General features: G+C 46.5%; 1 protein-coding gene across 3 annotated transcripts in view; it reads right to left on the bottom strand.

The window, feature by feature from the left end:
• Scaf8 (SR-related CTD associated factor 8) overlaps positions 1-26839 on the bottom strand; it is a 201798-nt gene that overhangs the window by 1457 nt on the left and 173502 nt on the right. Inside the window, exons 22-23 of one of the 3 annotated variants that reach the window (XR_006854476.2) lie at positions 17747-17833; positions 9022-9297 (exon numbers count right to left, since the gene is read on the bottom strand). The gene's annotated coding sequence lies outside the window, so the exon portion shown is untranslated. Of the gene's footprint in view, positions 1-9021; positions 9298-17697; positions 17834-26839 lie in introns of those variants that run through there. The other 2 variants (XR_006854475.2, XM_058583194.1) reach the window with 2 other exon arrangements.

Below are 26839 nucleotides of genomic sequence, written 5' to 3'. Positions count from 1 at the left end.
TCTACAGTCGGGGGGGTGGGGGTGGGTAGGGCCTTGCTTTCTCGGAGGCTGCAGGGGACAGCAGTCTGTGCCTTTCTCTTCTCTTCTCTAGTTGCTGGCAATCCCTGTGTTCCTAGGTTTGTAGGCCTAGGGCTGCAATGTCTGCCTCTGCGGCCACATTGCTCTCTCTGTGTCTGTTTCTTCTCTTATGACCCCAATCACATTGAATTAGGGCCCAGCCAAAGAACCTCATCTTACCTTAATTACACCTGTAAAGACCCTATTTCCAGATAAGGTCACAGTCCCAGGTAGGTACTAGGAGTTAGGACCTTGCTATATATTTGCAGCCCATTCTTAGTAATGGGCTACTAAGTCTCATTACCAAAGAAATGCAGCCCCATCCAACTGAAAACCCTTGGAATACTCTTGTCAGTTAGGGATTACCCACAATGCCCCATGCTTTTCCTCTTCTCTCCAGGAGGAGGGGGAGGGTGGGGTGGGAGCGGCATTTTTAAACACCAAGGCAAGACCAGCCTGATGCCAGGGACATCTGGGTGGCAGACTTGTCCCAATCCTCCATTCTGCCTGGACCTGGGCATCAGCCATGGTCTTCGTAGTAAATGCCACACTGCCAGCCCTTAGACATGCCCTCCTCCCCTTCCCAGCCAAGTTCTGCACTGTGCTCTGAGAGACAGACAGCATCTGGAAGCCCCCAACACAGTGCGGGGGTACACAGCACTGAAGAGGTGTCCTCTGCTCTGAGTTTAGCCCTGGCTTTTTCGTTCCTCCCTCTCTCCCTCCCTCCCTCTCTTCCTCCCTTCCTCTCTCCCTCCCTCCCTTCCTGCCTGCCTGCCTGCCTGCCTTTCCAGCTGACAGTCAATTTTTTCAAGCAGTTGAATGAGACGTCCACAGCCATGCCATCCACCTGGCCCGCCATCTCCATGCTGCAGGAGGGATCTGCTTAGCAATGGCAAGGGACTGTGCATGTCACTGAGTTGCTCAGGGGTTCTCGCCCGGAAAGGACCCCGTGTCCTGGACCCTTCAGCACAAAGGTGCTCCTTGTAGCAGTTCTCAGTGCCGGTGGGCTTCTCATCTGCTCCTTCACTCTGAGGTCTTGGACCAAAATCCCAGAGAAAAGGCAAAGTTGAAGAAGGAAACCCCACACTTGGCTTCCCGTTCCCCGAGACCCACTTGCCAACCACTAAGCTCCAAGGTGGCCACAGAAAAGACGTCTGCAGGAACTGTGTCCCATAAAGACCTGGCATCCGGCATACACACAGAACTGGACAAACCAATTAATAAAAACAAAACATCTGACATTGCAATTCAAATATGAGGCCTGTTACCATTGAAAAGAGTTATCCAAAGAGCTAATACACACATGAAAAGAGGCTCCACCTCTCAACCATCAAGAAAAGAAAAACTAAGACCACAAAGAGACTCTGGTGCATGCCCTCCAAATGCCTAAAAGTAAAAGGAGGACAATACAAAGTGCTGGCGAGTTTGCAAGCAAGTCCCCTAAATCGGTGGTGGCAGTGTGACTTTTTTTACGACCATTTTGGAAAAACTTTGACAGTAACTACTGAAACAGCACAAAGGCATCCACAACAACCCAGGGATTCTACTCCAGGGGGAGAATGCAGCAGAAATGCACATAAGATTGTTGACAGCATTATTCCTTGTAACAGCCCAAACAGGAAACAACCTGGATGTCCCTCAATCACAGGTGGAGAAATTGTGGTATATTTATATCATGAACTAGTATGTAGCATAACAAATAGACCAACTCCTGTATGAAGCTTACAGACCCAATGTTAGAAATAAGTCAGACATAAAACAACTTGGACTGAAGCTCAAAAAAATGAAGTTAATCCATGATGCAGGCATCAGGGTAGTAGCGGCTGGCTGCTTTGGTACAAGGAGGAGGGTTCTTGTAATGTCCTTGTTTGTTTATTTCTATTGGGAATTGAACCCTGGGCACTTTACCTCTGAGCTATGCCCCCAGTGTATTTTTTATTTTGAGACAAGGTCTAAGTTGCTGAGGCTGGCCTTGAACTTGGGGTCCTCCTGCCTCAGCCTCCCAAGTTGCTAGGATTCCAGGATTGCAGTGCCTGAATTCTTATACTTCTTTTTAAATGCTGCCCCCTTGGCATTGTATCTGGAGCAACGTCAATGCTCAAAAACATACGCTGTCACATGCACAGAATCACATTTTCCCTTCCTGGCCTCCTGTGGGGGTAAGGGCAGGCAAGGAATGATAGGAACAGCCTGAAATTATGGTTAATGTTTTGAAGAGAAGAACTTGTGTTCAAGTTGCTTAAGGCTTCATTAAGTATTATCAAGTCACACTGACTACATCACATGGAAAAGTGACAGGCAGCTTATGACACAGGGCAAGGTTGTAGTACCTAATTGGAACATTCTCCAAGAGACACCTGTGGGTTCCAATAGCACCAATCAAGTCAGGATGAGGGCAGACACTTGCAGAATTCCTTCCCCCTGAGGAAAGCTCCAAGGCTTCCTTACTGATAACGATAGATCTCACTTGGCAGTTGCTGTGAGCCAGACACCATGCTCTGAATTCCCAAATCAATCAGAGGAGGCAGAACTTGCTGTTCTCCCAATTTGCAGATAAGGCAACTAAATGTAATGAAGGCAAATAAATTTTCCCAAGTTTTTATGACTACCAGAAGTAGTGAAGTCAGGATTCCTATCCAAGTTTCCCAACCTCCAAAGCAAGGGCTAAGGGAAAAAAAAAAAAAAAAAAATATATATATATATATATATATATATATATAAAATAGCTGGGTACAGTGGCACACACCTATCATCCCAGCAACTCAGGAGGCTAAGGCAGGAGGATCAGTTGAGGCTAGTCTCAGCTACTTAAGTGAGGCCCTGTCTTAAAATAAAATATAAAAAGGGCCGAGGATGTGTAAAGCACTCTGGTTCAAAGCACTCTGGATTCAAACCTGAGTACCAAACAAAACAAATATCTAGCAAATAGCTAACAGTCTTGGATGACAAGATTTCTACACAAATAACAATTTTAACAGATAGTCTGTGGTGAGTGCCACAGGAAGAAAACAAGCAAAGTGTAAGAGTCACTTCTGGCTACAGAAAATTCAGCTAGTCATAAGGTAAAACTTTCTTCCCTGCATTCCAACTTAATAAAAGCTGAATTTCCAAACCGGCAACCTCCTCCACAGTGACACCTTCAGAATGCCTCTGGAAGATGGGGGATCTTGATCCAGATATCAGTGGATGACCCCCCTGAAGTGAGAGCAGCTCTATACACCCCTCTTAACCACACATACCTGGTCTCCCCAAGCACCTTGGAAAACACCCAGAAAGTAACAGGGATCCTAGGGAGAGACAGTGCTGGAGGTGTTCTTTTTTTTTTTTTTTTTTAAATGGGGCTAGAACCCAGGGGCACTTATCCACTGAGCCATATCCCCAGTCCTTTTTATTTTTTATTTAGAGACAGGGTCTCACTGAGTTCTTAGGCCTCACTAAGTTGCTGAGTTCAAAACTCATGGTCCTCCTGCCTCAGCCTCCAGAGTCGCTGGGATCACAGGTGTACACCACTGCACCTGGCTGAACTTGCACATTCTTTTGTTGAGGCTCTGTTTGAATGTTTGGCTTCATGGCTCCAAACTTGTGAGCTGAAATAACCCTCTATTGCAACATTTTACAAAGGGAGTGTGAGACCGAGAGCAGAAGCCAGGAGTCCTTCAGTTGTTTAAACAGGGCTCCTTCACAGACTCCCGGATTCACCAGCCCCCAGCTGTGGACTCTGACGGGCACAGTTCTAGTCCCTGGGAACACAGTCATGGTTCCTGACCTAGAGAAAGTTCCAGGCCACAGCAGGACAAGCAGGAGGCTGATTCCACTCCAGATCATTGTGACAGCTGGGCAAGGGGCAACTTAACCTTGTTCTTAGCGTTCTATCATCCAAGAGGAAAGCAAGCAAACCCAACCCAGGTCAGAGTTCCGTCCCCTTTGTATCACGTGATGATTTCCAGATGGCTGCAGTCCTGGCTTGATGCCTAAGTGCCACATCTCTATCTGAGGTGTGTGTGGCTCAAGAGCCAGGTGTGGTGACACACACCTGTAATCCCAGCTACGTGAGAGGCTGAAGCAGGAGGATTGCAAATTTGAAAGCAGCCTGGAAAATTTAGTGAGACCCAGCCTCAAGATTTTAAAAAAGGACTCAGGGTACAGCTCAGTGGGAGAGCACTTGCCTAGCATGCATGAGGTCCTAGGTTTAATCCCAAAACAACTAAAAAAGTATAAATAAATAAATAAATAATGAAATTTTTAAATAAAATGAAAGCACTTGAAGATGCTTTGTGAACTATCATCTTACATCAGAGACTCAATCTAAGAGAAAATAAGAAATTGTGTTGTATTTTGTATTTTAAAGCTTAATTCTACAATCTAATTTTCCTTGTTATACTTTTTTTCTTCACGCAGCCTTGCTTTCTAGTTATTAATATATAAATATATCCATTATTTAAACAAAAGGGATACATGTGCCTGTCGATTCAGTCATTGCAGAAAGAAGGTAACAGGGAAATTAGACACTAGTGACCAACAGCATGCTTTTAGCCTCTTTGTGCATGTCCTTGCTAAGGAAATTTAGGAGTCTTTGCTATGGTACCACGTAACTGCCAATCAAAATAAGTGCATGCACCTCTTATGGGAAAGCTGTTTTTACTTGCACAACCATTAATTAAGGCAGATGTTTTTATCATTCACAGAGAGGCAATGCAGAGTAAGCTCATTAAGATCATGAGCTTTGGCGTCAAACTGAGCCAACCAAGAGGAGTGCAATCCCATTACTTTCTGGCTCTTTGACTTTGGGCCAATTACTTAGCCTTCTTCTGGCCTCAGTTTCCTCGTGTGTAAAATGCCTGCCTTATGAGGCTGTTGTGAAGAGTTACTGAGAGAAAGGTGCAAGGTGTTTAGCACATTCCCCTGGCCGGTGGCAGGTACCCATTTTCAAAAGGTTGACATCATTACCATTGAAGTATTAAATTTCTCAAATTTCCCAAAAATTATAAGTAAGCTTTACATGTAACTTACTATATATATATGTGGAATTTGGGGAATTCTCAAGAGTTTTAAAGGAGGTGATTTTTCAATATAAAAATAAACTGGCTTAGAGTGTATGCCCTAGAGTCTCCAGATTTCTCCGTGGAGGAAGGAAACCTTCATAAAACTCAAACGCAACTGTGCCCCAAACACCAATGTACCTCCAACACGTCTTTTTATACTTTCTTCAGCAGTCTATTTAGTCTCTTTGTGAAAAGCTCCCTTAATTATATGAAATTGGCCAAATCAGTAAATGTAATCAAGCTGAATTTCATTTATCATGTATAAGAATGCACCAGAAAAAAGAACTTGGGATTTACATTTCACAGGACATTTTCTGGAAACCCTGAGATGAGAAACACTGTATGTGGAGTGACGTGAGCCCGGGCACACTAAGAATGGGCTCTGTGTCCCTCCTGCAGTCAGGAGGCCCAACCTGCATCTTGTTCTAATAGGAGCTTTTCTTCCTCGTGGACACAGTGGTTTGTCTCATGGAGTGACTAGGAATTCACGTTTCTGTCCAGTTGTGTAAAATGTTCCTAGCAGCCTCCGTGGACAGGAGACTTTACTGACCTCGCCCAGTCACACGTGTGGCATTACACTAGCTCTGCCAATTCTGTGGGTGTTACTCTATATGAACAAGAAGTAAAAACCAGTTTTTCTATGTGCTGCTTTAACTTAGTAATCACATCCTAGAAGGTTCTTGGGATAGAGAAATGCACATAGAGGACCAGATGGAATCTTCCAAACATAAGGAAGAGAACTGGCATCAAACGCCTGTCTCACATCTGAGGTCCAGAGAAAGCCCCCCCAACACTAGATCATGGTCTCCTTAGAGGAGAGCCATCTGCTGAGCTCTGCTCTGGGGAAAGAAAGCAAGCTTGCCTCACCTTTATGAAGATCAATCTACAAACCTGAATTAAAATTCCACTCAGGGCTTCAGTACAGCTCCGTGGTAGAGCACTTGCCTCGCAAGGGCAAGGCCCTGGGCTCCATCCCAGCACTGTGAAAACTACAACCCAAAGCCATTCAAACCGGGGGAAATGACCACGATTTAGCAAGGCAGCCTTGTTCCTGAAAGAACAATTGGTCATGAAGATAAAGCCAAATGCCTCTTTTCCTCCCTTTCATCCAAGATACAAGCGAAAGCTCATAAATCCAGTTTATTTAAATATTTTAAATCTTAGTTTAAAATATTTAAGTTATATTGGTGGAGCAGGAGTTTTTTGAAAATGCACTGACCCTTCTATGAATTAGCAGCACTCCAATATAATTAGGGGGGGATGTTTGAAATATGCTTTTTAAAGGAAGGGTTCACTCATCCTCTGAAGATCCACTGCTATCCTCTGAAAGTGACTTATAAAAATAGGAGATGAATCAGTATACATTTATTATCTGGGATGTAGTCGGTGTTTATAAAATGAGCATAAGTATTTCCATGGTTAGTGACTCAAAAGCAACCAGAAAAATTCCACTGGTCTTCCTTGCTCCCAGGAAATACTGCTCTGGAGGACAGGAAGGCTCAAGCACACAGATGGGCTTCCAGTCCTGCTGGGTGACTCGTGTGGACCCCCAGGTGTGTGGCTGGGGGGATTTGCCTTTGGAAATCTAGGGTTTAAGGTTTAGCAATTAGATGTTTTTAAAACTCATCTCCTTTTTGGTCTTTTTATGTTTTGAAAATCCTACGAATATTATCCTTTCATGAAGAAGCCCAGAAATGAAAAGTGGGAGAATGGACAACTTTGGGCAGAATACAGTGACTTTGGTAGAGGGAAAAAACCACATGGAGTCAAGGTGTCCTTGCATTTCTACAATCTCAACACCCAGCCCTGTCCTGGAATATACTAATTAATTAATGACCAAGTGTGGTCATTAATTACAAATCAATGGTGGCTTAAAGGCAATGAACCCAGTCACTATTCAACAGAAGAGAGAACATGGTGCATGAGAAGGAGGAAGACAAGAAAAATCATTGAAATTAGCATCTGAAGGTGTGGTTCACTTAAGATGTATTTCTGTTTGGTCTCTGCGTTCAAAATCATTTATTTTTCTTTGCTATTGGACACTTTGTGAAAGTCAAGTTCATTTTTCAAGAACAAGCTAAGTGCTGCCCTGCGAACATGACTACAGAGACCAAGGAGCACCAGGGCGGGCCAAGGAACTCCCTGAGGAAAGGGGCCAGTTGGCTCTGGTTCTGTTTACAATTGTACCCCTAGCGCTCACATAGTAGATGCACAATAAACTCGTGTTTAAGATTTCATGGAATAAAGAGGGCTACAAAATGGTATGAACATTTGGAAAATGACTCTTTATAGGTAAATACCCCCGACTGGTAATTACAAAATGCATCAATCCTTCATTGGAAAAATGGTCATTCATACATGTCAACTATAATCTGAAATGAGTCAACTATGAATCTGAAATGAAGGCAAACGATTTAGTGCTTCAGAGAAAATATGTGCTTTCTTCCTGGATCAGTCTAGACTTCTAAATCCCCTGGTTTCCATGACTCTAGACCACAGGTTTCTGCAAGGCTCCGAGTGTTTTAATCCACTCCAATGATGAGCACAGACTTTCCAAATTTCTTACTGGTTTGTACTTCAAAGCAGGGTTTAAAGAAAACAGTAAGAAAGAAATAATATGAACCAACTCACTAGAAGTTGCCTTATTTTCATACAAAATTATTTCATGAGCCACAGAATAGCTGTACCAAGAATCATTCTGAGTTCATACATGGCACTTAGTGATGGCCCTCTCTTCGCCTTTCAGGACTGGCACTTTGTTCCTCTATCTGTCTGTTTTGTATTCACAAAGCAAAGTCACATCTATGGCCTCAGGCTGTGAAAATGCTTCACTTGGCAACCAAGGTGGGTATTCCCTTCCCAGACGGCAGCCCAAGTCCAGCGGCAATTAACAAGGCCAGCACTTCATCCCCTCCTCCCAGGGCCATCTGCAGTGGTCCCAGTATCCCCTGCCAAGGGCCACAGCAGGAGCTGGAGACTGGAAAGACAAGCTGTGTCCTGAGCTAAACTTGCGCAGAGAGGAAACTGGGTGGGATCCCCGGGAAGACTTTCTCCTTCTCTGTCTCTCTCTTCTCTCTGTCTCTCTCTTCTCTCTCTCCTCCTCCTCCTCTTCCTTCCCTCCTTCCTCCACTCTGCCTTCTTGTCTTTCTTTCCTTCTTTTTTTTATGTGGGTCTCCTAAAATATATTACAAGAGTAATCCCAGAGGCTCAGGAGACGGAGGCAGGAGGACCGCAGGTTCGAAGTCAGCTTCGGCAATTTAGCGAGACTGTAAGTAACCTAGCTAGTGAGACCCTGTCTCTAAATAAAAAATACAAAGGGCTGGGGATGTGGCTCAGTGGTTAAATGACCTTGGGGTCAATCCCCAGTTAAAAAGAAACAAACAAAAATCTCAAAGAAATATTTTACTAGCAGAGATTTCTGAAAAGATTTCGGTCTTTTCCTGACTCACTCTCCAAATTGACCCTTTGCTTTCAGAGTTAAGAGAAACACATAAGTTATGAAAAAAGCATAAGAAAATCCAACAGCTACCCCCTCATTAAAGTAGCAAAGCTGACACTTTAATCTGAAAAGCAATACCCAAGGGTAACCTGCCTACAGTATGAGTTGTCACCCTCAAGGTCAGCTGGGATCCCCAGCCACCCAAAAGAGGTTGGCAGGATCATCTTGGCTCAAGACACTGAGCTATATTACACTTGAAATATATATTATGGGATTACTTTTGGACTCTGAACACAATTATGACATTCACCAAGCCTGCCAAGTTTTCCATGTAAACAAGAAAAATGTAGTTTAAATATTAAACAACTCAATTTCGTGGACAATTCCTCTTACAGTGGACCAAAGAAACTAATTTTCAGTTTGTATGCATTTATTTTAATAAGAAGAGTGTGTTTCAATTAAGGGGGTCTCAAAGGTTATCCATCCAGTAACAGCCAGTCCCCCAGAGGCCAGTCCCCGAGGATGCACCTTTGAGAACTGAATGGCTCCTTCAGCCCCAGAGCCGTAAAGCTTGAGATCAGGGAAGCCGGTTGCTATCTTTATTCCAGTCCTCTGTCTCCCAATTCCCAGGTCAGTGTCTGCCAGGTGAGTTCGAGAAGGTGTGGAAGAAGCTCCGACCCGTGGCCTCTTCAGCACGTCCGTCACTCTGCTCCTGAGTGGCAGCCTCTCGACTCAGCCTCAGCATCCCAACTCTGCCATCTGTGAATAGGTGCATTGATTGGTGGTAGGTGAGTGCCAAGCGCCCAATCCAGGACATTGTCATCTGGATGGTTTACACGCATGTCCTGCACCCCGCTGGGCACTAAAGAGATGGATACTTTGCTAATAAATTGCCCGTGCATCAACATTCATGTAAAGCAATCCAAGTTGGCAGTCCAAAGCAGACTCCCAATAAGCAGCCAACTTTTCTTCTGTTGAATTTTTAAAAGAATTATCCACCAGCTTCTGGAAGAAGGTGAACTTGAGCAGCACTTAGTGGACTTAAACTGCCAGCCACAGACACGGTAAGTCCCCAGGCGCACTTGTGATCAGTAAGTTGCGCTGTGTCAGAGATTCTGGGGCCTCTGTGGGTGTCTCTGCCCAAACGCAACCACTGAGAAGCCCTGGGTGTCCCTGACAATGGTGCCATCCGGAAAACAGGACGAAGCAGCACTAAAGTGAGAGTGGTCAGGTTTGCCGTCTCCACTGGTTTCCTTGGAGAAGGACGTGAAGGGATGAAGAGACCTGGACTTAGGGGGATCAGAGTCCAGCTGAGGAGATAATGACCCGAGGGCATGCCGAGGAGCACTGCTGAGAGGCAGGTGGCCACACGCTCAGGTGAGGAAGGAGGCTCAGGTGTTGGAGTGGACAGGGAAGGTAGGATGAGGTGAGGCTCCAGATGTGGAGAGGAGCAAAGGCTTGGGGAAGAGGCCACAGGATCACAGGGCCCTGAGGGTCCCTGGGAGCTGCGCTTGTCCCTCCTGGGCAGTCCAGGACACCTCAGGTGAGGAAAGGAAAGGAACGCAGGTGCTCGATGGGAAGGAGAGGCAGATGCCTGGTGATGGACAGCATGGTTGGGCCACTGTCACAGTCCTGACCCTGGTTTTGGGGGTGGCATGTCCTCCCTGGTCTTCTCCAGATCATCCGCAGGGACACAGGAAGAGATATCAGTATTTTAATTTACATCTACTTCTTAAAATTTCACCTTTTTGGCCAGGTGGGTGACACACCCCTGTGGTCCCGGCTACTAAGGAGGCTGACGCAGAAGATCACAACCTGGGCAACATCAGGAGACTGTGTCTCGAAATAAAAAGGGGTGGGGCTGTAGCTAAGTGGTAGAGCACTTTCCCATGTGGCAGGCTCCATGCTCAATACCCAGTAGTGCAAAGAAATGAACAAGCGAAAAGCCTCCTCTTTTTGAGTGTCCATTTTATATATTTAAAGGTCACACTCATTTAATAGACAGTGTGTATGGTACACAAACAACTGAAATTGGAAGAGTGGGTTGCATCTCCACTAAACACACATTTAATGCTAGGGACCTGCTTAGAGGTGTTGTTAGAGAGGGTTAAAAGCCACTACAAAGAAAAAAGAGGAACTCTGTGAGCCTCTGGGTATAGAAAATGAAAGAAAGAATGAACAAGAGGCCTCAGTTTTTCCATCAGGGAAATGGAGAGAGATGGTTCTACCCCCTTCAGAGATAAGGATGGTGGAGCTGACCCCCTGAGAAGACAGTCGAGGACCAATGGTCCCAGTAGAATGTCTTCCAACAAGAAAGAATGTGCCAGAGAAGGGAGAGGGCAGTGGGGGATTTAGGAGACACTGGCGTCAAGGGAAGAGAGACTTTCTAGAAGACAGGGCAGACTAGAGCATCAGGGAGGTCTAGCGCAGTGACCCCAGGAAGCACCCCCTGGAATCCCACAAGGTCACTGAAAACTTTAGTGACTTCAGTGCAGGGGAGCTGGTGGAACCTGGGGTCAAGGAGAGAATGAAGGGGCAGGTTCTGAAGGCAGCAGGTGATGTTTAGATTTTAACTATGAAAACGTCAGGGCCGGAGTTAGAACTGAAGCGGCAGGAAGGTGTGACGCGCACACGTTTCCCTTCATCTGGGACCCCTTCGAGTGCCCTGTGACTAAACAGTGGTAAACGGTGACTGGGGCCAGGGCAATGTGACATGGGGTGAGGAGATGATAACGTGTCTGTCCTGACCCAGAACCTTCCAGACAGTTCACATCTTGTGCAATATAATTTTATAAAGGCAAAAGGGTTACATAATTCTTTTTTAAAAGTATACAACAGACACCAGAATGGCAGTATGTAAAAATGTGGATGTATAACCGATGTGATTCTGCCATCTGTATACGGGGTAAAAATGGGAGTTCATAACCCACTTGAATCAAATGTATGAAATATGTCAAGAGCTATGTAATATTTTGAACAATTAATAATTAAAAAATAAATAAATAAAATGAAATTTAAAACTTCAAAAAAAGTATTTATTTTTTAGCTGTAGTTGGACACAATACCTTTATTTCACTTATTTATTTTTATGTTGTGCTGAGGATCGAACCCAGGGTCTCACACGTGCTAGGTGAGCATTTTACCACTGAGCCCGAGCCCCAGCCCATAATTCTTAAATCTATATACTGACTAGGTTGGAAACTTCTCTCAATTTTTACATCTTATTTGAGATTTTAGTGTTAGAAGATCTGAATAGAAATAAACAGCAGGAAGAAGTCTGAATTCATGTGAGCATCAGTATCAGAGTCTGAGGTCTCATCCATACACAAGGGACATCCGGTACCTGTCAGACACCATCCTGAAGGGTGACTGAGGTTTTCCTTCTTTGGATAGATCTCCCCAGGAGTGACCACCTCAGTACTTGAGCTTTGCCCAGGTGTGAAACTGTTTACTATCCATCTGACAAGTGAGAAAATAAATTCCCGGTCACATGTGAGAACTAATTAATGCTTACAGAATTCTTTGAGAGTCACAGATGAAAAGGGCTATTTAAAGGCACAGTATTATCATCTGCTGAAGTTGGAACCAGGGGAACAAACTAGATTCTCCCAGAGAATAAGCTATGCCCTGGGAATCAATTCAGTAATTTGGGAAGATGCATTACCTGTTTCAGGTTAAAAGCAGTAATTACTGATCATTCTTCAGTAGCTGGTCTTTCAGTTTCCAGAATTATCTCAATAGCTCACCTCTTTAGACACCTGTGGCTCTCATACAGAACACCAACAACTGTTTCATAGAATCACAGGTGCTCAGGGCCGGAAGGGTCAACTTGTCCTCTGCCCATTGAACACCCTCTCTGGTGAAGAGGCCACCTAGCCCATGTGTGATACCTCCAGCAGGGAACTCCTTGCCTCCCATTCACATTTTCTTCTAACTAGAGCTTTAAAAGTCCTTTTCCCGTCTTCTGTCTTCACAAGCCAGGACACATGCTGTGCCTCAGCTGCCCTAAGTCTCCTCATCTTCATCCTGGGTCTTTCACTCGACTCTTCCTATATTATCCTTTTAAAATCAGTTCCCACCAGCAAGGCCCAGATTTTCTGCAATAGTGACTTAACTGTTGTGCACATTTATATATATATTCATCCAAAGTGTTTTGTGCAGAGTAATTTGCCTAAAATCAAAAAAGAAAACCTGATATGTCTACCAGGTTACATAGATTCATACATCTTCTAGGGGATGACTCTTCATGCCAGGGAGTGATAGGCTGAAGAGATCCTCTGTCCTGGTGCTGGGGATCTAGCCCAGGCACCCACACGTGCTAAGCATGCACACTCCCCCTGCACCACACCCCCAGCTGAGGACCTTCGTTTACTTTTAATTTACTTATTATGGTGCAGATTGAACACCAGGCCTGTACGTGCTAGGCAAGAGCTCTGCCCCTGAGCTAAACCCTCAGCTTCCCTGGTCCTCTTTTGATCAATAAAATCAGATATTACAATATCAATACCTGATTTGGGTCAATAATGATGATGATGATGAAACACTGCCATTGAGAACACCTGCTTAGAATAAGAACAAGGTACCGAGTTCATAGTGGCTTCTGCCCAGATGGCACCAGGGACCTGCCAATGCCATTGATCATGAGAGACAGAGAGTGTGGATTTCTGAATCAATGGACCACAGTAGCATCTGTGTGAAGGAACTCTGCCAGGGAGAAAGACGGCGACAGAAAGACCGGAGCCAAGAAACAGCACCTCGTGGAAATACGTCTGGCAAAGGGAGAAGGAGAAGGGTAAATTGTAAAGACAAAGGAGAGAGCCATTCGGAATCCTGTGGACACCTCTTCCCCTCCTTGAACTCTCAGTGTGGATGTCTGGCCCACTTTGAGGGCAGCCTTCTGTGTACCTTTGAACATGTGAACACGTGTTTGGCTGGGGTGGGTCGGGAGGGCTGCAGGTGAGGGTACCTGGGTGTGTGCCTTTGTAAGGCAGGTGGGCCTGGCGCTGGCTCATGCTGACACCTTCTCTGGCTCAAACATTCAGGTGTGGGGAACAGCCCAGGTGGGGCTGCAGGACTATGTGTGCCCAACGAAGGCTCTACCCCTAAGTGCACATGCCCAATATCTCAGCCAGAATTCACACAGGTATCAAAAGGCATGTGAGCATGTGTGTACCTACTGTGTGAGTTGGGCACACATGCAAATATATGCCCAAATGTTTAGGTGCAAATCCAGAAGGTGGTTTTAATAACATGGGGCAATAAAACAGCAAATGTTTGAGCTATGGTCTTGCAGCAGGCATGGGGAAATAGTTTATCTTGGATTCTTGGGAAGTCATTAATACAATGAGGAAGTAACAGAAGAAGGAATCATCCAGGAACAAAAGCCTCAAGTCCAAAGAATTTTTCTGATCCAAGCACAACCTCGTCTCATGAATGCCAGGCCACGGGCACAGACTATGAAATTCCATAGGTGTGGAATTCTCTCAATGTGAGGATTCTGGCTGCAAATTTATCTGTGGAGAGCCACACAGGAAGCTGAACGGTCCTCTTAAAAACAGTACTTCACAGAAAGAGTGCAATACCTGCCATGAGTTCACCTTGCCTGAAACCAGTCCATTGGACAAGGAGAAAATTCTCCAAGAAGACCATTTCATATTAGTCAGATACTTGGACTTTAATGATTATATGAAGATTCAGTAGAACACTTACCAATAAAAAGAAGATTCAAAAGATCTCTTTCAAAAATAGAAAATTAGAGAAATCATTACCCACCCCCATTCTTCTCTACTGACCTCAAAAATCAAGGAAAGTAGATGTAATTTTTCACTCAAAAATTGTTTTGAGCAGGGCATGGTGGCACACACCTGTAATCCAGGAACTTGGGAGGCTGAGGCAGGAGGCTCACAAGTTCAAGGTCTATCTCAGCACGTTAGCAAGAGCCTGCTCAATGTAAAATAAAAAGGACCAGAGGTATATATAAGCTCTATGGTAGAGCACTCCTGGGTTAAATCCCCCAAAACACTAAAAGAAAATCACTTTGAATAATTAATATGATCTCACAGGTGTTCACTGGGTCTCTTGATAACAAAGTGGCTCAAGAAACACATTAAGGCTCCAGGTTGACAGAGTTACTCTCCAAGCCACAGCATAGGAAATGTCACAAGTAATGGCCCCTCCTCTGTTCCCACATTGCTTCCTCTGCCTTCAACAAGGCACTGGTTTTATCATTAGAGTCCATGAGCTGGGGGCACTGCCTCCAGCCCTGCACCCGACTGCACGGGTCTTGCAGGAGGGACTGACAACCTTGGTCCTTTGATTCCCCTAGAACCTGGGCAGTGACTTGACAGCAGGCAATCTGTGAAGGCCTGGCAGGGCGTGGGGACAAGGTTAATAGGGAGGGTTGGGTCAGGTCCCATGGGGCTTTGGAACAGGGCAGAAAAACCTGGACTTTGCCCGTCATAGGCCAGAAGAGGCCTTGAAAGGCTTTTGAGCCAAGTGATATTGGGTGGTAGGGGGGGGAGGGGTGCTTAAGTACAGCAATGGGGGAAGAGAAGGAATCCAGAGGGAAACCACAGCCAGAGGCCCTGAGGCAAATCTGAATTCCCTAAAAGAAAGTTAGAACTTGGTGACAGTTTCCAGGAGATGAAGGAAACTGGGTCAGAGTTGGCTCTGGTGTAAAAGGATCAGTTGACTCCGGACTCCAGGAGGAGTTAGTTTGTGGGGGGCAGAAAACATGTCCACTGTTAGTCACAGTGAATTCTAATCCATTCCTTGAACTGAGATGTCCAGACAGCAGTTATAACTCAGAGCGGGAGTCGGGGCTCGAGATTCAAATCTCTAAGTCACCCTCAAAACCACTGCTCTGAAAAGACAGAGTGCTCCATCAGGAGAACAGGAGGGTGCTCCAGGGGGGTGCTCCGGGGTGGGGTCCAGACCTGCTTGCTGGGGCCGCGGCGTCTGGCTAAGGGCCTTGGAAGGAGCAACTCGGAGCTGAGGAAGAGCAAAGGCTCTGTCCAGTGCCCAGGGCAGCCTCCTGGGCGGGGCAGCAGGCAGCCTGCAGTGAAGGAGAAGGAGAGTGAGGGCCAAGAAGAGAAGCTGCGAGGAGACTTGCGAGGAGTGGGTTAGTTTCCTGATCTGTAGGAGAGACTCAGGCGGCACGCTGGGGCAGAGCAGGCTGCAGGAGAACAGGGAGGCGGGAAGCACAGCTGCAGGTTCTGTGGAGGAGCAGGAGTGAGGGGAATGGAGATCTTCCTTGTGAGCACTGGCCAGACTCCACACACTGAAGTGCGGCCTGCTCCACCAGTACACGTTTCTATGGCCTGGATTTTGGGTCGATGAGTCCCTCCATGTCTGGAGCCTTTGAAGCCCTAGTGAAAGAGGCCAACGGCAGCAACCCTGGCTGGGTGGGGCATGTGCAAAGAGGCAGGGGCTCTGGGCCTGAGCCCTGGACCTTTCTGGAACTCAGAGGTCTGGTGCTGGAATTGCTGTCCCTTTGCAGGATGCCCCCACCCCTCCTTGGGTTGGCTATTCACGCTGCCTGTGAGGATCATGTCCAGACAGCAGGCCCCCAGGCAAGTATGCACAGAGGCCACATCAAAGGAACCGGGTGGCAGTACCAGGAGTGGACACAGCGCTGAGCTGTCACGCTAAGTCTCTGTGGGGACACTGATGAGTCAGCCAAGGAGCAGACTGCCGTGTCCTGAGCCGAGGTGGTCCAAGTGCAGAGGCTCACCCTCAGCACAACCTCCAACTCAGGGGAAAAGGGGGGATCCTCTGCCACCAATCTGAGTCTTCATGTGACACAGATATGGTAAGGGAACAGGAATGGGGACTTTAGAGGGACTTATACTATAGCCACATTTTGGAAGCCTCCGAAAGACTTATGAGCTTAGAAGTATCTGGAAACAAAGGAGATTCTACTGCACAGTGAAGAATGGCTGTAGAGACCTCTACGGCACCACAAAACACTACGTTCACATTCAACTTCCCTCAGCAGATAAATTCCCAGATGTCCACAAACTACAGATCATTGTTCAATTTCCATGGCTCTGATCTTCAAGGAAAGAAAATGCAGTGTCTTTCAACGTGATCTCTCCCACATGAGCACCTGTGATCAATAATGGCTACACAGCACAGCCCCAGTGCTTCACATACTCACTTAACACGGACATCGTTGTCTCTTCTTTACCCCCAGGAGGGAAAGTAGGCTAAAAAGAGATGGAGCTGGAGATCAACCCGTACACCGCAGAACCAAGATTTCAATCTGTACTAAGCCTGCAGGGTCTGACCAATGTGCTTTCCTGCCTCAAGAACAAGGAAGTCCCTGCCCGAGCAGGGTGCCCAGTGCAACAGGAGGGAGACTGAGATAAAAGTGTGACATAGACATACTGTGGTGAGCACAGGGGTGAGCTGCGTTGAAGGCCTCAAGGGGGGCCCCCTGTGGACGGCACAAGAGATCTCAGAAAGGCTCATGTAGCTGAGTCTGACCAGGTAGATGGAGGAGAGGGGCATTTAATTATGCCAGATGGACAGAAGGCAATAGCAAGACAGAGGGACCCACCAGATGATGGGCCCACGGGTATGAAGGGGCACAAAGCTTTGAGGCTGAAGGGCCTGTGGTGCTCGGATCAGAGATGGCTTGAGGCTGAACTTCATCTCTCATGACGTGGGGGACGTCTCGGGGAGTGCCTGATGGCGTGTGTTTTATTTCAGGTGGTGGAACTAGAGCTGGGAGCAAGACTAATGAGAAGGCTGAGGCCAAGACGAACCATGGGGAGCAACCGGGCCACAAGACGGGGCCTCACAGCCAGCTCTTCTCCTTCTCTTCATGCAACACTGAAGTGACGGCCCCTGCTTTGACCAGAAGCTGAAGACACGGCCATTTAGAAAACAGAGGGAAGAGAGGCCGCTGGGAAAGTTTTGGGCGGGTTCTTAGCCTTGAAGGTCCCATCGCTTGTCATCTAACTCTCTTTTCCATCAGCGTCCCCAGGGGCACTGCCAAGGAGCAGAGGAGAAGCCACCATGTAGGGAAGCTGGTGGCATCAAGCCGCAGCGAGAGCCTCACCATGCACGCCCTCCCCTTCTCCCACTCACTCGGCAAGTTAGAAGGGCCCCAGGCAGGCGCGACTCTGGAGTGACCTTGCCAACTTCAGACTGCCTGCTCCTTAAGAACTTCTGAAGACGGCGGCCAATGGGAGTCACCACTGACCTTCTGAAGCTTCAACCAGACAGCTGGAGACGAAAGCCTTCACATTCCCCCAGCCGCTCAGGAGCTGATCTTCCCCGTCACTCTGCCCTGGAAGGAAACAGCAAATAGGCCTGTTAGATTACTCAGACACCAACCATCAAGTCACGCAGCACCAGATGAAAAGCTCACATGTCATGGACAAGATGAAGAGTGATTCAGCACAAACTCCTGTGATGATTCAGGCAGAGGCTTGGTTTTTGAGGCTTAATTTACTTAAATAACTGCTAACCCGACTCTTCCCTGTTCCAAGGTCAGTGAAAGCATCATTTAACCTTTATACATGGTAGGACCAAGGGGTGGTTACGGAGCACAAAGGAAGAAGGTGCCACAGGGGATTTGAACTCTGCAGCCGAGGGACGTCTGTTGGATCATTATGTCCCCGCTGGCTCATGTGTTCCAGTAAGTGTAAGCTGAAGGACCCCAAAGTTCTTACTTTGGAGCACAGGATTTGGGAGCTGAATGGGATTCTTCTTTTCAAAGGTGAGGAAATGAGATCCAGACATTCTCTCTCACACACTACCCAGCAGCTAGTTACTAGCCCGGTCAGTTCATCAACCAGTGCTCTTCCTGCTAATTCACATTCATGGCTTTGAAATAAATGTTGGTGAGGATGTGGACACACTCATACACTGCTGGCTGGGACTGTAAATTGGTGCAACCACTATGGAAAGCAGTATGGAGATTCCTCAGAAAACTTGGAATGGAACCACCATTTGACCCAGTTATCCCACTCCCTTGGTATATACACAAAGGACTTAAAATCAGCATACTACAGTGACACAGCCACATCAATGTTTGTAGCAGCTGCATTCACAATAGCTAAACTATGGAGTCAACCTAGGTGCCCTTCAGCAGATGAATGGATAAAGAAAATGTGTTATATATACACAATGGAATATTACTCAGCCTTAAAGAAGAATGGAATTATGGCATTTGCTGGTAAATGGATGGAACTGGAGAATATCATGCTAAGCAAAGTAAGCCAATCCCAAAGAATCAAAGGCTATATGCCTTCTCTGATATACAGGTGCTAATTCACAATGCAGGGGAGTGGGCGGGAAATAGGGAAGAATAGAGGTACTTTGGATTAGACAGAAAGTGAAAGGAGGAGAAGGGGTATGGCAGTAGAAATGACAGTATAATGAATTGGATATTATTACTCTGTGTGCATGTATGACTCACGACGGGTGGGAATCTACATCATTTACAACTAGAAGAATAAGAAGTTATGCTCCACTTATGTACGATGTGTTGAAATGCATTCTACTGTCTTGTATAACTAATTAGAACAAAGAAAAAAAGAGAAAAATATAACAAGCTCTTATGAAATCTTTCAATTTCCAAAAAATAAAACTCTGAATTTCATGTTTATTCTAAACTTATTTTATAATCTTTCTAAATACAGAAGTTTTAATTTCTGCAATGAAATTCTAATAATAAGCTTAAGTCTCAATTTTTACAAAGAAATGAATCCCAAAAGGTGTGACAAAAAGGACTAGCCCCCATGACACTCACATATTTTCAGCCAGAGTCTGACCCATGCTAAACCTCAGGAATAAATTGTGTCCCTGAGGGACAATTTGCCTATTGGCTCCATAATCCATTGGAAAATGTCCCAATGTTGGGATGTTGGGCTAACGGAATTCCAACCTCTCATTACAGGTAGAGACTGCAGTGCAGAGTTAAACGTCAATTACTGAGAGTCAGACAGAGAAAATCAGATAAAATACATATTAAATGAGCATCTGTTGGCCGGACACGGTGGCGCGCTCCTGTCATCCCAGCAGTCCAGGAGGCTGAGGAAGGAGGATCATTAGTTCAAAGCCAGCTTCAGAACAAGCGAGGCACTAAGCAACTGAGAGAGACCCTGTCTCTAAATAAAACACAAAATGGGGCTGGAGATGTGGCTCAATATTTGAATGCCCCCGAGTTCAATCCCTGGTACCAAAAAAAAAAAAAAAAGAGCATCTGTTGGTGCAGGTTCTGTGCACTCTGCTTCAAATGCAGGATCTCAGGCAGTCTTCACGATTGCCCCGTGAGTTACCACGGGCACTTCTCCATTGTACAAACAGGGTACAGAGGCCCAGAGAGGCTCTGTCCTTGGGTTCAATCATTATTTATCTGGGCATCTACTGCATGCCAGGCACCAAGAAACGTGCTGCACACACCACAGAGCGATGGACACACTCTCTGCCTTCCATGAATACCCAAACCAGCATAGAGGGGATGCCGAAGTCGGGCACCTTAATTAGAACCATGTGGTTCAAACTGTAGCTTCTGACACACTAAAAGGTCATGGGATTCATTTAAGTGGATCTTGATCAGCATTGAAAGTAGGTGAATGTACAAATAAATAAAGGAGATGGGCAGGGTGCAAGGCGGCACGTGAGCATGAAGGTAAGGAAACCCACTGGGCACGTTTACCTGCATCGCTCACATATCTGCCTGTGTGTACTGGTTTGCAATGGAGAGTGCAAAGAGGAGCGAGTGGCTGCCCAGGGGTCAGGCAGCATGTAGCGCAGGAGTGAGCTGGGCACAAGGTGGGTTCCTCCCCAGGTGAAGTCTCTTAAGGACGAGGTGCTCACGTCAATGCTCAGAGCTGGGAAGAGCTAGAAGAACTGATATGACGTTTCAGGAACAACACAGGAAAATAGAATGGGTTCCCTTTTCTTGCGGCCTGGGACAGTGGGGTCACCATCAAGCTGAGGAGGCACAAGAACACCAGTTCTGCATGGCATGATGGAGCTGGGCTCGAGAAGAGGAGGTTAAACCTCAAGAAGATGAGACCCCAAATCTAGCCCCAAGTGCTGTGAGCCAAGGGAGCTGCGGGAAGGTCTACCAACATCTGCTAGATCTGGAAAAGGTTCCTGCCATCCCACTGTGGGAAAGTACACAGGGCCTGGAGTCTAGATGGCCAGTAGGCGTGGGGCTCACAAATGACCGCCGTCCCAAAGCAGAGCCTCCCAAGGGCAGCGAGTTATTGTCATCTCCCTTCCCAGGATAAAATATTTATAAAGTTTTCTCTTCTTTTACTAAAAGTGCATTCAGATATACTCTGGATGCCGTGTTTGCAGGGTGGGGAATCCGTGGCAATTCAGAGAACGCCGCATGGAGACACCTTCGCAAGCGTATGGACTGATGGCAGGAGGGAAAAGACCCACCCACACAGCAGGCCGTGCTGCCCACACCAGAAGCCTCTGGTGGGATGTGCCATGAGTAGGTAAGGGGCAAAGGCCGATCGTTATTTTGGTGACTTGGTCATTGCATATCTATCTGTTAAGCAATGACAGGGATGATGTCGGGATTAACCATCTTCTCCATTATTTAATCTGTATTTTTCCCTAGACAGACTTATGATGATAGTGACAAGAATTAGACACTAGACAAAATTTAAAGTTCCAGAAATACATAGAAAAATAACAACTAGATGTTCGTATTTGTATTTCTTCACCCATCATGTGTGACAGAACCGTACAAATAACAAGGTCTTTAACAAATCTTTCTTCCCAACAGGTTACGACTTAGAAGAACAGCTAGCTGATGTTGAAGGCAGGAGAAATAATTAGGGCATTTAAAAAAAATTCTATTAAGAAATGGAGCTGGGAATATAGTTCAGAAGTGCTTGCCTCGCATGCATAAGGCCCTGGGTTCAATCCCCAGCGAAAGAAAGAAAGAGAGAGAGAGAGAGAGAGAGAGAGAGAGAGAGAGAGAGAAAGGATTCTACTGTCATGTACAACTAATTAAAACAAATTTTAAAAAAGAAACAAATGAAAGAGTTCAAGTGAAAGTGCTTCATGAACTGAAAGGCATTCTGCAAGTATTTACATTTTAGTTATTATCAAGCTAACAAATAATCAAGTAAAATTTTCAAAGCATTAGTGCCTACAAATAAATGACATCGTATTTAATAGTTCTCGAGTCTGTGTTTTTCACATATCTATTTTCAAATCGAGGACTCAGCTTTAAGTACCACATTCAGGGATCAATATATATTGTCCTTTCTGTTGTTGGGCTGGGAATCCACCCGGGCCTTGTGCATGCTAGACAAGACTCTCCCACTGAGCCACATCGACAGCCCTTACACACACGTCCCTTATAACACAAGTGCAGGTGGGCTTGGTTCATAAACGGGTCCCATTATTTCACCAGATGGATGAAGGGACACAGGAGGGCCTGCCCAGGGTCACACAGGAGCCCAACTAGAATGACAACGGAGCTCTTGTTATTGACTCTGAGCTTGTTCATGACCCTGGCTGTCATTTTTGCCATTTCTTATCAAGCCATATGAACTTCTTTCCAGATGATAGGTGGTGATATGGAACATGATGATTCTATATATTAAAACCACACACATCACAAAACCAATGGTATCATTTTTTGTTTGTTTTTGTTTTGGTACCAGGGATTGAACTCAGGAGCACTTAACCACTGAGCCACACCCCCAGCCCTTTTTTGTATTTTATTTAGAGACAGGGTCTCATTGGGTTGCTTAGGGCCTTGCTAAGTTGCTGATACTGGCTTTGAACTTGCAATCCTCCTGCCCAGCCTCCCAAGCCACTGGGATTACAGGTGGTCCCACTGTGCCTGGCACCCATGGTATCATTAAGGAGAAAGCTCCATCTGAACATTAGCAAAACAACATCCTTTCACTGTGAGCCTAGATCCAAAAGAAGTTCTTTTACTTCTTAGCTGTGAGATCAATGAGATCTATTTTCATTCTGTTTCATTTAAAATTAGTGTCAACCATTTTATTTTCCAGGGGGGAAAATATCTCAAAATTATGGGTAACACAAGACTAGATAACTAAAGTGACTCTGTTGGTGGACAGAATTTAACTTAAATACTTTCAGTTTTGTTGCAGTGGTGGGGTGAAACCCAGGGCCTTGCACATGCTAGGCAAACACGCTGCACTGAGCCTACCTGCAGCCCAAATTTTACTTAAAAGTTGTTTAACAGATAACATGGAAGGGGCTGGAGGAGCATTTGCAGTTTAAAAGAGGAATAAATAGGGCTGGGGCTGTAGTTCAGTGGGAGAGCGCTTGCCTAGCACATGAGGCACTGGGTTTGATCCTCAGCACCACATAAAAATAAATAAATAAAATAAAGGTCATGTGTCCATCCACAACTAAAAAAGATTTTTTTTTTTTTTTAAAAAAAGAGGCACGAACAGATATTAAGTACTTTTACTTGTTTATTTTGGTGCTCGGGATGGAACCCAGGGCCTCACACACACTCAGCATGTGCTTACCGCTGAGTTAAATCCTCAGCCCCATTAAGTACTTTTACATGGTGAGAATAAACTTTCAGTTCGAGGGACACACATCTGAGTGACTAAAACTATTCAAAGGGAAACTCAAGAGGACAGGGACCACAGAAAGCCAGAGCCTGGCTGCTCTGGGGAGGAGAGGGCCTGGGCTGGCGCAGCCCGGCAGGGCCTCTGGGACAGTCGTTGGCGGCTTCCTGGCTTGGCTGGGCGCTGTCTGCTCTGCGACTCATTCAGCTTTCCACATTTGCGGGGTGTTCTCCTTTAAGCTAGAGGAGTTTACATAAAGAAATTGTCTGAAATGGGGGACTAACAATACAGCGGTCAACACAGTGACCACTCGGTGTTTCCAGGTCTAGTGGACAGAAAGAGTGAAAGAAGGGGCTGGGGCTGGGGCTCAGGGGCGGAGCGCTTGCCTCACACGTAGGAGGCCCTGGGTTCGATCCACAGCACCACATAAAAATAAATGAAAAATAAAATAAAAGTATTGTGTCCGTCTACAACTACAAATATACTGAAAACAAGAAATAAAAGCCCACGTTTCCTTCATCACTCAAGGGTCAGGCTGCCCTTGGAGGGTCCCGGTGGCACAGGCCACCAGGGCCTACCTGCTCGGTGGCTGCTGAGCAGCCCTTGGTACCTCCTGGCTCCTCCTCTCTGGGAACGTGCTCACAGCTGCCTGGACGGTAGGTACCGCTGAGCAGCAGATGGAGGTTCTGGTAGCTGTGGAACACTCTGTAAAACGCTTGCTGTCAAAAATGCACATGTTTTTCGACTTTCTTGCTCAGTTTTAACTGGTTTTAATCAAGTTTGGAGCACCTCAAAAATTCTTCCCCAAAAGGGAATACTGAGATGGATCCTCAGTAAATTCCGCTGAACAGCAAGCCCAGGCAGCCATCGCCTGCGGAACACCTGATCCTGGGCCTCCAGCACCCAGCAAGGGCCTCTACTCTATGCCTGGCCTCGGGTCGCCAGGGCCAGAAAAGCCAGCGCACCACGGAGGACCGAGACGGGTATGGGACTTTGGCTCCTTTTTTCTGGAGCTGACTACAAACCGCCTTCTCTGTTTATTTGCTCAGAGGGCTGTTTAACATTGAAGCACAAAGTGGGGGAGCCTCAACCACGCGGGCAGAACAACTTCCAATCACAACAAACACTCCCAAGGAGGAGGAAGATGGCCAGCGACACAGTTCCTTTCCAACATTCTTTAAACTAAATGCACGGCCCTGGGGGCAGTCTGACTTGCTTCCACTGTACGGCAAGTGTGGAGAAAAGAGACCTTTGTACTACCTGCTCGGTGCTCACATCCCACTCCAGACCATGCCTGGCAGCTGGACCCTGTGGGACAGAGACTGTCCACGATGCAAAGTAGGCTGGGCGGCCCTGAAATCAATAAGGACTCCTTCCCTTCATTAGCCCTTGGCAGTGTGACATCCAGGAAGATGCTGGGCTCTGACACATTCTGCAGAGCTTCCCGCATCCTCCAGGCTGAGTCTCAGGCCACTGAGAAATGATGGGATAGCTTAGAGACCTCAGCCACAGCAGGCTGCAGCCGAGAGCAAGCCAAACCTAAATTCTGGGCCATCACATTTTGGAGCAGTTCCCCTTGAAGCATGTGAGCAAGAGCCACAAAAATTTGTTGTGAAAGGATATAAGGATCCTGCTTTCTTCATCCACTTCTATGAATCCATCCCCTTAATGGCTGACTCCACGTGTCATTCTGCACGAGGGCCTCTGTACCCCGTCACGGCACAGAGCCTGCTACACACTAGGAAGCCCTACCACGCACCCACCGACCAGAGCTGGGCTCTCCCGTTGCTGCCAGAAGCTGATAGAAGGGAAAAGCTTCTCAAGTGCTTTAGGAAGGAGAAAAACAGGGCTGAGGGTGGTGATGTGCACCTGAAGTCCCAGCTACTCAGGAGGCTGAGGCAGGAGGATCTCTTGGGACCAGGAATTCAAGTGCCCCCTGGGCAACATAGCAAGACCCCGCCTCCAAGCAAAACAGAGGTGGTGGTGGTGGTGGAAAAACAATTCTTCTATTTTTAACATAAAAGACAACCACCCACCTCTGCCTAACACATATCTAACATTAATGAGTCAGCCATACAAGGGATTCACATTTCATCAGATGATTAATCCTTGCAAGTGTCTCAATTTCTCACCCTAAACAGCTTCTTTATTTGTTGTTAAAAGGAACAGTCCACGAATATGCTGATTTAAAGGATAAGAAGAGCATAGAGCAGCTTGACAGGTGACCTTTCACCTTCAATAGTGCTGTCCTCTAGAGTTGTGCAGTGTACAACCTGAGAGGCCACAGGGAGCAACCCTGATTACACGTGTGATATCAGAATTGTTCCTCATTCACGTGTTTGTATATTATGTATATTACAAAAGCAGTATGTATATTAAATATCCAATATAAACCAGTTCTTTTGTATGTCCAGTAAATCTTATTGGTCAGTAAACTCTTATTCTCTGTTCGAACTCATTATGGTGAGTGCCCAAGGGTTAGGCTCTCTTTTCCCTTTCGTCTTTGAATATAAATCTATTTGAAAGTCAGAATTGGTTTCACTTGAGAGCACAGTGATCTTTGATTTCCCCCTTCCTACGCCAGTGCTCTCCAAAACTTAGGGCTGGACCCTAATTCTGCCCAATAAATACCTCTCAAGCCTCTATCCTTGGCCTTCCCAAAGCTCCTCCAACCCCGGACTTCAGTACTGTTCTTCCATCTACAGTCTCTCTCCAAAAAGGTGTCGCATTACAGCCAGAATCGCCCCCCTGCACAGATAGGCTTCCATCACCCTCCACTTTAGAACCTTTAATGACTCTATGCCACCCACCAGGTGAAGTCCAGACAAATCACCATGGCACGTGACCTGTTCACACTCTGATTGGCTCAGCATTCTGGGCCAGTCGACACCATTTAGGTATCCACTCTGCGGAAATCTCCTGGGCCCCACAAAACAGTGGGATTTGGGGAAAAATTGAAAAAATAAGACCCATTCCCAGATCTCAGGGCACAAATGCTTCTGCAGGAGATGTGGACATGTATGCAAATCATCATACTTGGCCATGGTCAATGCAATTTGGCCCCAATCCAGGGAAAGGGCTTCACATCCAGTCAATTCCCACCCACCCCCCCCCCCTTTGTCCTGCTTTCCAACCATGTTCAATTTTTTATTATCCAACAACTGCGGCCGGTCCTTTGCTACTTGCGTATGTATCATCAACTCATCTGCATGGCTTGAAAGGCCCTCCCAGGTTGCTGCGCACTGAACTCCTGTTCATCCTTCAGCTGCCCAACAGCTCCCTCTGCAAGGCCCCTCCAGCCATCACCCTTCTTGGGCCACTACACTTCCTGGGTTCAGCAAATCCATACCCTCTGCTGTAATTATTCACTTAAATGCCTGTGCTCCCCCGCACGCAAGCTGGACCGGGACCACGTGGTGGGGCGGCAGAGCAAGGGCACACCAGGCTCTCAGCAAGGGCCTGAACCCAGCAGATTCAGAGCATCCTCCCTTACTGGCCCCCCAGGGCTGTGGTCTCACAGGGGAGGTCGAGGGGTGGCAGCCTAGGGACAGGATCACGGTGCTCTAGCCGTAGGGTGAATTCTTGGGGATGAACCAGCAAGAGACAGCAGCAGCTGCATGCAGCATCTCTGACTTCCTCTTGGTAACTAAGTATCTGGTCTCTACGGAAGTGGCTTCTAGTGGTGTAACTAAGCCTGGGGCCAAATGAGCTAAGAACATTAGGACGCATCAAAAAAGAAAGAGGAATTTCCATCTGAAATC

The sequence above is a fragment of the Marmota monax genome, unplaced genomic scaffold, assembly GCF_021218885.2.
Source record: "Marmota monax isolate L192 unplaced genomic scaffold, Marmota_monax_Labrador192_F-V1.1 WCK01_AAM20220418_F8-fsc00164, whole genome shotgun sequence".
NCBI lineage: Eukaryota > Metazoa > Chordata > Mammalia > Rodentia > Sciuridae > Marmota > Marmota monax.
This window is presented reverse-complemented; position numbering and strand designations above follow the sequence as displayed.